Below are 10,763 nucleotides of genomic sequence, written 5' to 3' on the forward strand. Positions count from 1 at the left end.
GCAGCCACTGCCACTCACTCAGGCCAGCCTGCCAGCCAGAGAGGCTGCTGCAGCCGCTGCCACTCACTCAGCCCAGCCTGTCAGCCAGAGAAGCTGCTTCAGCTGCTGCCACTCACTTAACTCAGGTTGTCAGCCAACCTGTCAGCCAGAGAAGCTACTGCAACCACTGCCACTCACCCAGCCCAGCCTGTCAGCCAGAGTAGCCACTGCTACTCACTCAGCACAGCTTGTCAGCCAGCCTGTCAGCCAGAGCAACTGCTGCAGCCACTGCCACTCACCCAGCCCAGCCTGTCAGCCAGAGAGATTGCTGCAGCCACTATCACTCACTCAGCCTAGCCTGTGAGCCAGACAGGCTACTGCAGCCACTGTCACTCACTCAGCCCAGCCTGTCAGACAGTCTGTCAGTCAGAGAGGTTGCTGCAGCTTCTGCATCTCACCCAGCCCAGCCTGTAGCCAGAGAGGCTGCTATAGCCACTATCACTCACTCAGGCTAGCCTGTAGGCTGGACAGGCTGCTGCAATCCCTACCACTCACCCAACCAGCCTGTCAGCCAACCTGTCAGCCAGAGAGACTGCTGCAGCCACTGCCACTTACTCAGCCCAGCCTGTCAGCCAGAGACGCTACTGCAATCACTGCCACTCACCCAACCCAGCCTGCCAGACAGCCTGTCAGTCAGACAGGTTGTTGTAGCCGCTGCAACTCACTCAGTCCAGCCTGTCAGTCAGAGAGGCTCCTGCAGCCATGCCACTCACTCAGCCCAGTCTGTCAGTCAGAGAGACCGCTGCAGCTGCTGCCACTCACCCAGCTCAGCCTGTTAGCCAGACTGTCAGTTAGAAAGGCTGCTGCAGGTACTGCCACTCAGTCAACCCAGCTTGTCACCCAGCCTGTCAGAGAGGCTGCTGCACCTACAGCCACTCACACTCACTCAGCCCAGCCTGTCAGCCAGAGTGACTGCTGCAGCCGCTGCCACTCACTCACTCAGCCCAGCCTGTCAGCCAGAGTGACTGCTGCAGCCGCTGCCACTCACTCACTCAGCCCAGCCTGTCAAGCAGTCACACAGTCAGAGAGACTGCTGCAGCTCCCCCAGACCCACACGCACATGCAAACTTCACAGCGAGTCGCCTTAGGATCCAACCCTGACAACTTTCCAAAAAAAAACACGTCTTTGCCAAGCAGGCAAATCAGCCTCACCAGCACCAAACAAACATACAACAACAACATCAAGGAACCGCTGAAAAGACGCTTGTTCTTAATACGATCCAATGCACAGCTCTTACCTCCACTGTCCTGAGAGTTGGAGGTTGCGTCCTTGCAAAATTCTTGGACGTTCCGGGTAAAGGAAATTAGGCTTTCTTTCTTGCGGTGGTGGTGGGGTTTGGTTAAACAGTCAGCGGTCTTTCAGAAGGATGCCCCGTTTAATTCAGATTCTAGATATTGGAGGATAAGCCATTTGGAGCGGATCAGCTGCTTGATTTTTTTTGGTTGTGTGTGTCTCTCTCTCTCTCTCGTCTCCGATATCAGCATGAGAATTTTATTATTTCTAAACTGTTGTGTTTAATTCTCTTGGCCCCATCTCTTCCTCTCTAAAGAAGGCAGTTGATTGACTGCCTGCTAGCAGCCCTCCTCCTGCTGCTGCTGCTGGGTTGAGCTCGGCTTGCTGGCTGACAGGCGGGCAGGCGGGCGCCAGCAGGAACAGGGGGGGGAAGGAAAGGCTGCTTCACAACCACCTTCCCCCGCGCCCGCGCTCCGTGCTCGGCCCCGTGCTCGCTCGCTGCTCTAAGAGCCCGGAGCGCGCACGGGGCGGGGGCGGCTCGCCCCCTACAGCTGGGAACGCGCGTCCAACCAGACCAAGGTGTAAGCGGACTCGGCCCCCACCCCGGCTATTTACGTATTTGCTTTTGTCCTGAACGGTGATTGAAAACGTCCCATATTTTGCAAATAAGTTTTTTTTTGCCAAATAAGATAGAACTGGAATGTATTCATTCATTATTAGCTCACTTTCTGCAGCAAAACGTGATAACTAATATCTACACATCTTTTGTAATTGATGCGAGTAAATCCAAGAAAAAAAACGAGATATTTACTGAGAGGAAATGAAGAGGAGAATGCGTCCATACCCATCCCTCCAGGGCCCCCGCACTCCCCGCTGTTTCTCCATAAGCGTTAAGTTTTAAAAGTTGAAATTGTTAACCTACACTTAAATATGTGCATGGTACAGTTACCACTACAATATTGAGAGCTACCATGTTGTCTTTCTTCTGTACTTCATTAATACATTTATTCCTTATCTGCAATACATTATTTCATTTTATTTATTTTAATTGGTTTACATTAAGATTGCAATGAAGTTACTGTGGAAATGCCCTAGCTGCCACACTCCGGGGTCTGTTTGGGTACATCGAGGGAGAATTTAGCATGGCCAATGCACCTAACCGGCACGTCTTTCAGACTGTGGGAGGAAACCCATGCAGACACAGGGAGAACATGCAGACTCCGCACAGACAGTGACCCAAACTAGAATTGAACCTGGGTCCCTGGCACTGTGAGGCACCAGTGTTAACCATGGTGCCGTGAATTCACGCCATGTGTTATTTGTGTAGGATTGCTTAATGCACCCATAATGACAATCCCTCTTGCAGTTGTTTTAATAGGTCTTAACCCATTTATTTAATAGGTTAACGTCTCCATTAAGATAGTGGGTCAATGAATTCCCTACAAAAAACATTAATGGGCTTGTACACTATAATTACATAGTGCAATTTTGAGACCTCTGTGATTAATAGAAGGGAAGAGCTGAAAAGTAGGGGTCTGTGCTCTGACAGCGTAAATTATTTAATCCAAAAGTTCACCGAGACTGTAAAGATCTGAATAATTTCATAATGGATGATGCAAGGAAGCAAATTCTTTCATTCCTACTTTTACATCAGAAAAATAAATGTGATGGCTTGGAATTCTACTGCTTAATACTTAGGAATAAACTGTTAATTAAGAGGTACTTTGGCAAGATTCACTTTCTGAATAGAGCAATAATAAGCACTCTGTACAAATAGGTAACTAAGCAGACAATGGATTAGCTTTGCAATTTGCAAGAATTATTTATAGGAACTCACGTCACATGCATTAATAGTGAAAAATATATTAAGGGCATAGGGTTCATTAACTCAGAGCTTAGATTAGGGATCAATATTTTACAGACTTCTGTCATCTGTAATATATACAGTATCTTCCCCACAATGCAGACTACCTGCTGGATTGTTGTTGTCATCTCGAAATTCCTAGTTGAGTTGCAAGTCATATCTGCCCAGGAAATTGTATTTTCAGCTGTTTTCTTTCCAATACTAACCATGTCAATTATTTTACAGGTCTCATCTCAAATTTTCACAAGACACAGCACTAAGATTTGTTGTGTAACTCTGTAGAGACTTGCATTTTATTTATTTTCATATTACTGGCAAGTAATCATCATTACATTTTAAATTTGCCACTTTGGGTGTTCTGCTAATTTGCTAATGTATACACATACAGCATGATTTATTAAAACTTCAGGGAAGATAAATAGAATGTATGCATCAGCTTGTGCTAGAATCCAGCTAAGCAGAATGCAGAACGCGAGACAAACTGTTTCATGTTTCACTTCGGTTCCAGACAGCTGACTCCGCTGTAGATGTGAACTTTCACAACTCTCTCAGTCAGTGTAATAGTGAAGTTTATGAGATGTCCATGCAATACTTCAAGATGTCTTATTGACGTCCAGGTACTGTCTCTGAGGTCAACAGTCACCTAAAACTCAATTACTTGGTCACTAACTTATGACAGCTATTGATTTATCATAGGAAAGATTATTTTGCTTCCAGACCAATTATTCAATCATTTCCAGGCCAAAAGACTGCACTGATTTTCTAGCTTTACACTCTCAGCTCATGAATTTTCTATATTACTGTTTTACCCAGGAGATTTTGAAAATTTTGAAATATTTCCTGAGTAAATTCAGAGAAAATATACCCAATTTAAAGTTGTAGCCTCAATAGTTATTGTCTTACTGAATATACATTAAAGGGCAAACAGTAGCTTCTAATACAATCGTATATATTTCAGTAGGTTTTATTTTAAAATTCTTGGGATGCGGTTATTGACACCAAGGCTGACAATTATTTTCCATCCTGAGTTGCTCTTGTGAAAATGATAGTCAACTTTCTTGTGTTCTCTAGTTATTTCCACAGTGCTGTTAGGGAGGGTGTTCTAGGATTTTGACCAAGGTGATGAGGAAGGGGGTTGTGTATCTTAAAATCAATATTTTATGTGAACCTTGGCAAATTGCTGCAATGGATCTGCAGATGGCACACACTGCACCAAGGATGGTGGGTGTGGATGCTTAAGGCAGGAGTTGACACGCAGATCAAGCTGATGGCTTTTTCCTGGATGGTGTGGAGCTTCTTGATTATTGTTGCAGCTGTACCCATTGAGGTAAGTGGAGAGTATTCCGTTACCTTCCTGACCTGTGCCATGTAGTTGACAGGAGATGAACCATTCAATATAGAATGTACACTGTCTGACTGTGTAGCCAAGTATTTATGTAACTGGTCTTGTTAACTTTCTGGTTAATGGTATATTCTGGGATATTGAAGCTGGAGGCCTTGGTAATGATAACGTCATTGAATGTTAAAAACTAGTTACACTCTCCCTCACTGGAGGGGGTTATTACCTGGTACTAGATTGCATGATTGTTAATTGTCATTTATCAACTGTACTTATTGTCCAGGTCTGGCTGCAGATAGGCATGAACTGTTCATTTTTTCAGGAATGGAACTACATTCTGCAGCAAATAGCCTCTTCTTCTGATTTATAGTCTAGGGACGGTCATTGATGAAGTAGCTGAAGATCATTGGGCCCATGACACACTCCTGAGGATAGTTATTAATACTTGCTACACAGTGGGAGGCTGTGTATCCTACTGGCTCAACTCTTGACTCCCCAAAGTCTCTCCACCAGCTACATGTCACATGTCAGGAGTTTGATGGAATACTCTCCATATGCCTGGAACAATGGAGTGAACTTTTGCAGTGCGGTCATATACTGTGACACTTATAAAGTGCAGTAAAATTCTGTATTCTCCCCAGGTTTTTCACAATGGCTGTTCCTAAACTTCTATGTTTTGAAATACTTTCTGAACACCTGTCTTTCATGAGTAAGAATTCACATTTCTTCATAAAAGAAGTATTTTGCCACACACTTAATTGCAGAGCGAATATGAATTGACACCACAGCCTTCTTTTTGCAAGGTTATAGTATCATGCAGCTGATATGCTGCATTCAGCCAGTACATAGCTATGGTGTGATAAAGACTAATAATTCCTTAGGCCCAATTGCAAATTAAAATTTCCAACCATATCTTGAGTAGCACAAAAACATTATACCCACAGAATCCACAAAATACCTGAACTAAAATTCTATTCATCCCTAAAGATTTCTTGGCCTTACAACATTATTAAATTCTTGACTTCAAAATATTGTCTCTTGCAGCTTTCTGAACTATTTAAAATTTAAACACATTTACATGCCCCTCAACAGCTATGCATGCCTAACAGCACTTCTAAGGTCAATTAACTCGACAACTTCTTGTTCCATGAATACAATGATTACTCCCAAAATTTAGATCTACATGTTTTTATGCATTTTAATATCAGCATTTATCTTTCTCTAACTTTTTTTGTAACATATGTTGTACATGTTGCACTTGTGAACTTTTAGAACACATAATGAAGAAATTTGTAAAGTGAAAAGTTTTGGAAACATAACAACATAAAAGATTAGCAATCACTTATGGTTTTTCCAATTGTAAGGTTGTGATTGAATATATATATATGTATACATTGTATACATTTATACATACTATATTTATAAACAATTTCATTGAAAGTAGATTTCAACAATTAAAAGCAAACAAAGTTTACACGTAATGTCAATTCATTGGAAAGCAGGAGTCAGTACTAGGTATCACAAGTGAAATTTAATAGTTAAAATTGCAAGACGATAGATATATTAGAATGAAAATAGAAAATATTATTATAAAATGAAAGGTAAAGCAGTTAATAAGGTGCATTTACAGTTGAGAGCACTTAAAGTGTTGTCAATATTGGGCAGCAGTTCCAAAAGAAAACATATTATAAATATTATGGTGTATAAGTACAATTTTAGAAGGCGGGTTATGCTAACACAATAATGTAATAATGAAAACACACATGGCATACATTCTGCATTTTACCTATAATGCTGTGTCTCAGATTTAGGAAGGGAGAATGATGGGGTGTGGGGGGGTGGTTACATCTGGTGGTCTCTGCTGTTTCCTAGCATCAAGATACAGGCCATGCTGAAATGTTTCTGGATTTGTCTTCTATTTCTCTACCTCGCTTAGAACTTGCAACTAATAACAGAGAAATGAAAGGGGAAAAAAATTAAATAATAAGTTTTATTCCACTGCACTTCCATTCCTTAAAAGGATCCAATGAATCCAATCAGGTCCCACATATCTAGAAGCACTAAATTGTAACATAAGCAATTCCAAACTTTAAAGGTATTAAGATGTGAAGAAAGGCTTGGGAAGTCAATCTGTTATGATTAAGAAACTAATAAATCAAAGGAGCAGCTGACCCAAAATTTTAAGCAGCGCATTTGACAATCAGGGGTAGCGAGAACTTGCACAAAATCAGGATGCAAATGATAAAGGGAGTAGCTATACCTGATGTAGTGGATTCATTGTCCCCATAAATCCCCTGGATGGCACCACAGGGGATAGTTCATTGGGGTTGTCTCCTCGGGTGGTAATTGGTCAGAGCAGATTACTCATTCTTTGTAGAGATTATATTGGAATCTTGTTCCTCTGAAATGAATGGAAATGGACTGATTATCTGATCCATTCTGTTAGGTTACATCCCAGCTGGGAGTGTCTGTTTTAGACACTGCTAAAAGAATTGCAAACTTCTTTATGCAGTTGATGGCAATATGTTGTTGGTTGACTCAAATGGGGATCATGTGTTCTTCACTATCACTAGCTTGAACACTTACCCCACAGCATGCTAGGTAGCTCATAGTGTGGCTTTGTAATTTTGTAGAGGCCAAAAAGTTATCACTGTGATATTAATTAGCAATTGGAAAGGATGTTTGTCCATTGTTGATTCATATCAGTACCTAGGTTAAATGGACCTTTGGAGAAAGTGCATAAACTTTGCATCAGAAAAACAAACTACAGTTTTCAGGACATTCAGTAGCTTGGTTTGACTATCCTGTAAAAACATGAATAACTGTAATACATGTATGTATGTATGCATGCATGCATGTATACACAATACTGAATAACCTAAGTGCTACTTTTCAAGATTATGACTGTGCCACCAAAGGATCATGCCGGCACACATATATTTGTTAAAAACACTATCATTTAGCTAAACGTAGGGTTAGAGTTGGTTTATTTAAGCTTAGTACATTCATTCAGACAGGGTGTTTGAACTAATAGTTCAAAGACAGAGAATGATAGTTTAACATTCTAATGATCATTAACACTTATTGTTGCTGCAGCAACTCTGTGCATTTGAATTTAATAGTGATTATAGTCAAATTAAGCAAGCAGATTCTAGTCAACAAGTGTTCACACAGTTCATCTGTTGAGAGATTGAAGAAGCATATGTGTTTAACACATAGATGTCCAGTTCAGTTCACAAGGGAGTATGATTGTTAGAACCTCTGGTTAACCTACCATGGAAGTAGATATAGGGCAGTATAAGTCAGCTCCCATAAGATTAGATTGCTCAAACTGTTTATGAGAGAATCTGAGCTAATTAACTCAATGAATATCTATGGTAGTTTGAATTGGCGACATTAATATTTCATTAATAGCTCAAAAACAAATTGTACAATGCTGTCTGACACGAATGTGGCCAAATAGTTTGTACTTGGCTTGATTAAAGTATATTTACACTCTGTTTTTAATGATGATCATCCTTTAACGATGATAAGGAAAATTAAGATCCTGTTAAGGAATTTAGAACAAAATCAGAATAATGTTATTTATAAAAAGAAAAAGAAAAAGATGAAAGAGTTAAAATGCAGTGACAATTGCAGTGACAGTGACTTGTGATTAAATAAATCGGTTAACTAACTGTAGGTATTCCAATATTTTTCTCGGAGAGAAGAAAACAAACACTAGATGGAGACATCAAAAGCATTTGGAATGGTTTGGTATGTTTTCCAATATGATCTTACAAATTATTAAAATATACCTTAGATTATCTTTGTATGACATCCATAGTTGTGGTAGAGAAGAATAGAAGTCTCTTTCTGGATTTCAAATATTTGTGCTGTAAATAATAACAAAGGCATAGTAGTAAGCCACAAACAGGCTTCAGGTCAACTTACTTACTTAAAAATTGACATCAAGTAGTGCATGAAAATGGAAATAACAGCAGTGAATATTAATTGCCAAACATTTTGTTATTTAATGGGATCCATTAAATGTACAAAAACACAAAGAAACACAAACACACATTGCCCACAAAATGCATCATCCTGGTCATACAGTACTTAGAATTACTATTGGTGCAGTTTAGTGGCCACAATTAATCAAAGTGCTTTTTAAAAACGAGGAACTTTATCACTGCTAGCATGTCTGAAACTAATGCATTGGTCAATTAAAAAGGAATCCTGTTCCAATTATTTTGTGTACATGCACTTAAGTTCATAAGTTCATAACTCATAAGATTAGGCCATTCAACCCATTGAGTCTGCTCCACCATTTGATCATGGCTGACATGTTCCTCATCCCCATTTTCCTGCCTTCTCCTCATAGCCCTTCAACTCATTACCAATTAAAAATCTGCCTAATTCCTCCTTAAATTTACTCACTGTCCCAGCATCCACTATACTTTGGGGTAGCAAATTCCACAGATTCACAATCTTTTGGGAGAAGTAGTTTCTCCTCAACTCTGTCTTGTCTTAGGACTATGACCTCTCACCCGAGGAGTGTCCAACAAGAGGAAGTGTCTGCTCCATGTTTACTTTATCCATACATTTTATCATCTTGTATACCTCAATTTGATCTCCTCTCATACTCCCAAATTCCAGAGAGTATAGGCCTAAACTTAATTATGTTGTACCTTATTTTGTACACACCAAAAGCTCAGGTGGAGATCTTGCGGCGCAATAGATAATGTCTCTGCCACTGAGCCAGAATTTTGAGTTCCAATCCAGAACTTGAGGTTGATCTCCAAGTCTTTCTAACATGCCTATGATGTGTGATAAGAGTGGGAGTGATTTCTGGTCAGTCACACTTGGTGCAGAATGGTGCCCTTGAACCATAGCTTCTGGCTTTAAGCTGGCAACCTGTTCCAGGGAGTCACAGACTTAAGCATATGCCTTGTCAGTCTCATTCAACTCTAGACATGGGAAGTCTTCTAAGTTGCAGAAATTTCAGTGTTCGATTTGAGTTCTGAACCAAGGTGTTCTGCAAAATGGTCACCCAATCTGCATTTGATCTGCAAACAATTTATGTTCCGAATAGTCCCCTGTCCAAACTTTCAAGTGATTATCAGCCACCTCAAGGAAAACAATGTTACCATTGCAAAAAAAAATCATAATTTATTATGGTACAGCAACATGTTAGTAACTAATGAATATAGAGAAAATGGGCCCAATTTTACCATTGCATCACGCCTGTTTTTGGGTGCGAAAACTTGGTAAAGTTGGGCATGAGACCATTAATATGATCTGCGCCCACATCTGCACAGATGCTCACTTTACCAAGGCCTGAAAATGGCCACAATCCAATTTGCACCTGTGTTTGCATGCATTTAAATTGAATTAATGAACTGCCTGCCCAACTTTACCAGCATTTCCCTCTTTATCATCGTGTTCACGTGTCCATATTCAGCGTGAAAAAGATATGCTTGGCAAAGGTCTGTTTCGGATGCTCCAACTTCTGAAAAGGTAAGTTCAGAGCTTCCAACGGCTCTCTAACTCAGATCAGTGGTGGGGGAGGATGGAGGTGGGCTAGATCATTCTCTGGTGAGGCGGAGGGTGCAGGAGAAGGAGGCCCTATCATTCTTTGGTGGTGGGGGGGAGGATAGAAGCCCAATCATTTTCGGGGCCGTTCTCTGGTTTGAGACGGGGGGAGGGAGATGGGTAAGATGTATCTCTGGCGGGGGAGGGATGGGGGGGGCAAGGGGGACCGCTGCCCACTGTGGGCGATTGTTGGGGGTAAGTGGAGCAGGGGGTTGTGATCAGTCTGGGTAGTGGTTGGGGGGGTGTTATGTTGTAAGGGTGGGGTTGATGTCAGTGGGCCATCGCACCTGAGCCGTTTTATCCGCTTTTTGTGGCCTGGGAGCGATATGACAGCGGCACGCTTTTCAAATTTTTTCTAACACCGCATGCACTGTTCAGACCTCCAATCATTTCAGGTGCAATAAGCCCTGCGCATAGTGTAATTCAGACCCACAATTTTTTTTTCAGGCTAAGTGCTAAGGGGGCCATGTGAAAGAAGGTTTCCAAGTCAGATCTGAATTGTGCTCAGATTCAGCACTTCAAATGAAAATGGTAAAACTGGGCTCAATATGATATTTTTAAAAACTGTCTCCAGACTGCATGCTTGCAGTATGTCTGACAACAGATAGTTAGACAGTAGTAATCTCAGAACATCTAGAACCCTTTAGTGAACATTATAATACAAGGGTCTGTCACATAAAGGGTTAATGCGAGACTGAATACAGTACCACCCC

At 41.2% G+C, this 10,763-nt stretch overlaps 1 protein-coding gene across 1 annotated transcript in view; it reads right to left on the reverse strand.

Annotated features, from left to right (window-relative positions):
* The window catches only part of klhl29 (kelch like family member 29), a 409,579-nt gene extending 407,858 nt beyond the window's left edge, over positions 1–1,721 (reverse strand). Inside the window, exon 1 of the mRNA XM_080192214.1 lies at positions 1,278–1,721. The gene's annotated coding sequence lies outside the window, so the exon portion shown is untranslated. The remainder of the gene's footprint in view (positions 1–1,277) is intronic.
* Positions 1,722–10,763: the final 9,042 nt, after the last annotated feature.

The sequence above is a fragment of the Carcharhinus amblyrhynchos genome, chromosome 7 (genome assembly GCF_965287045.1).
Source record: "Carcharhinus amblyrhynchos chromosome 7, sCarAmb.v2.hapA, whole genome shotgun sequence".
Lineage (NCBI taxonomy): Eukaryota > Metazoa > Chordata > Chondrichthyes > Carcharhiniformes > Carcharhinidae > Carcharhinus > Carcharhinus amblyrhynchos.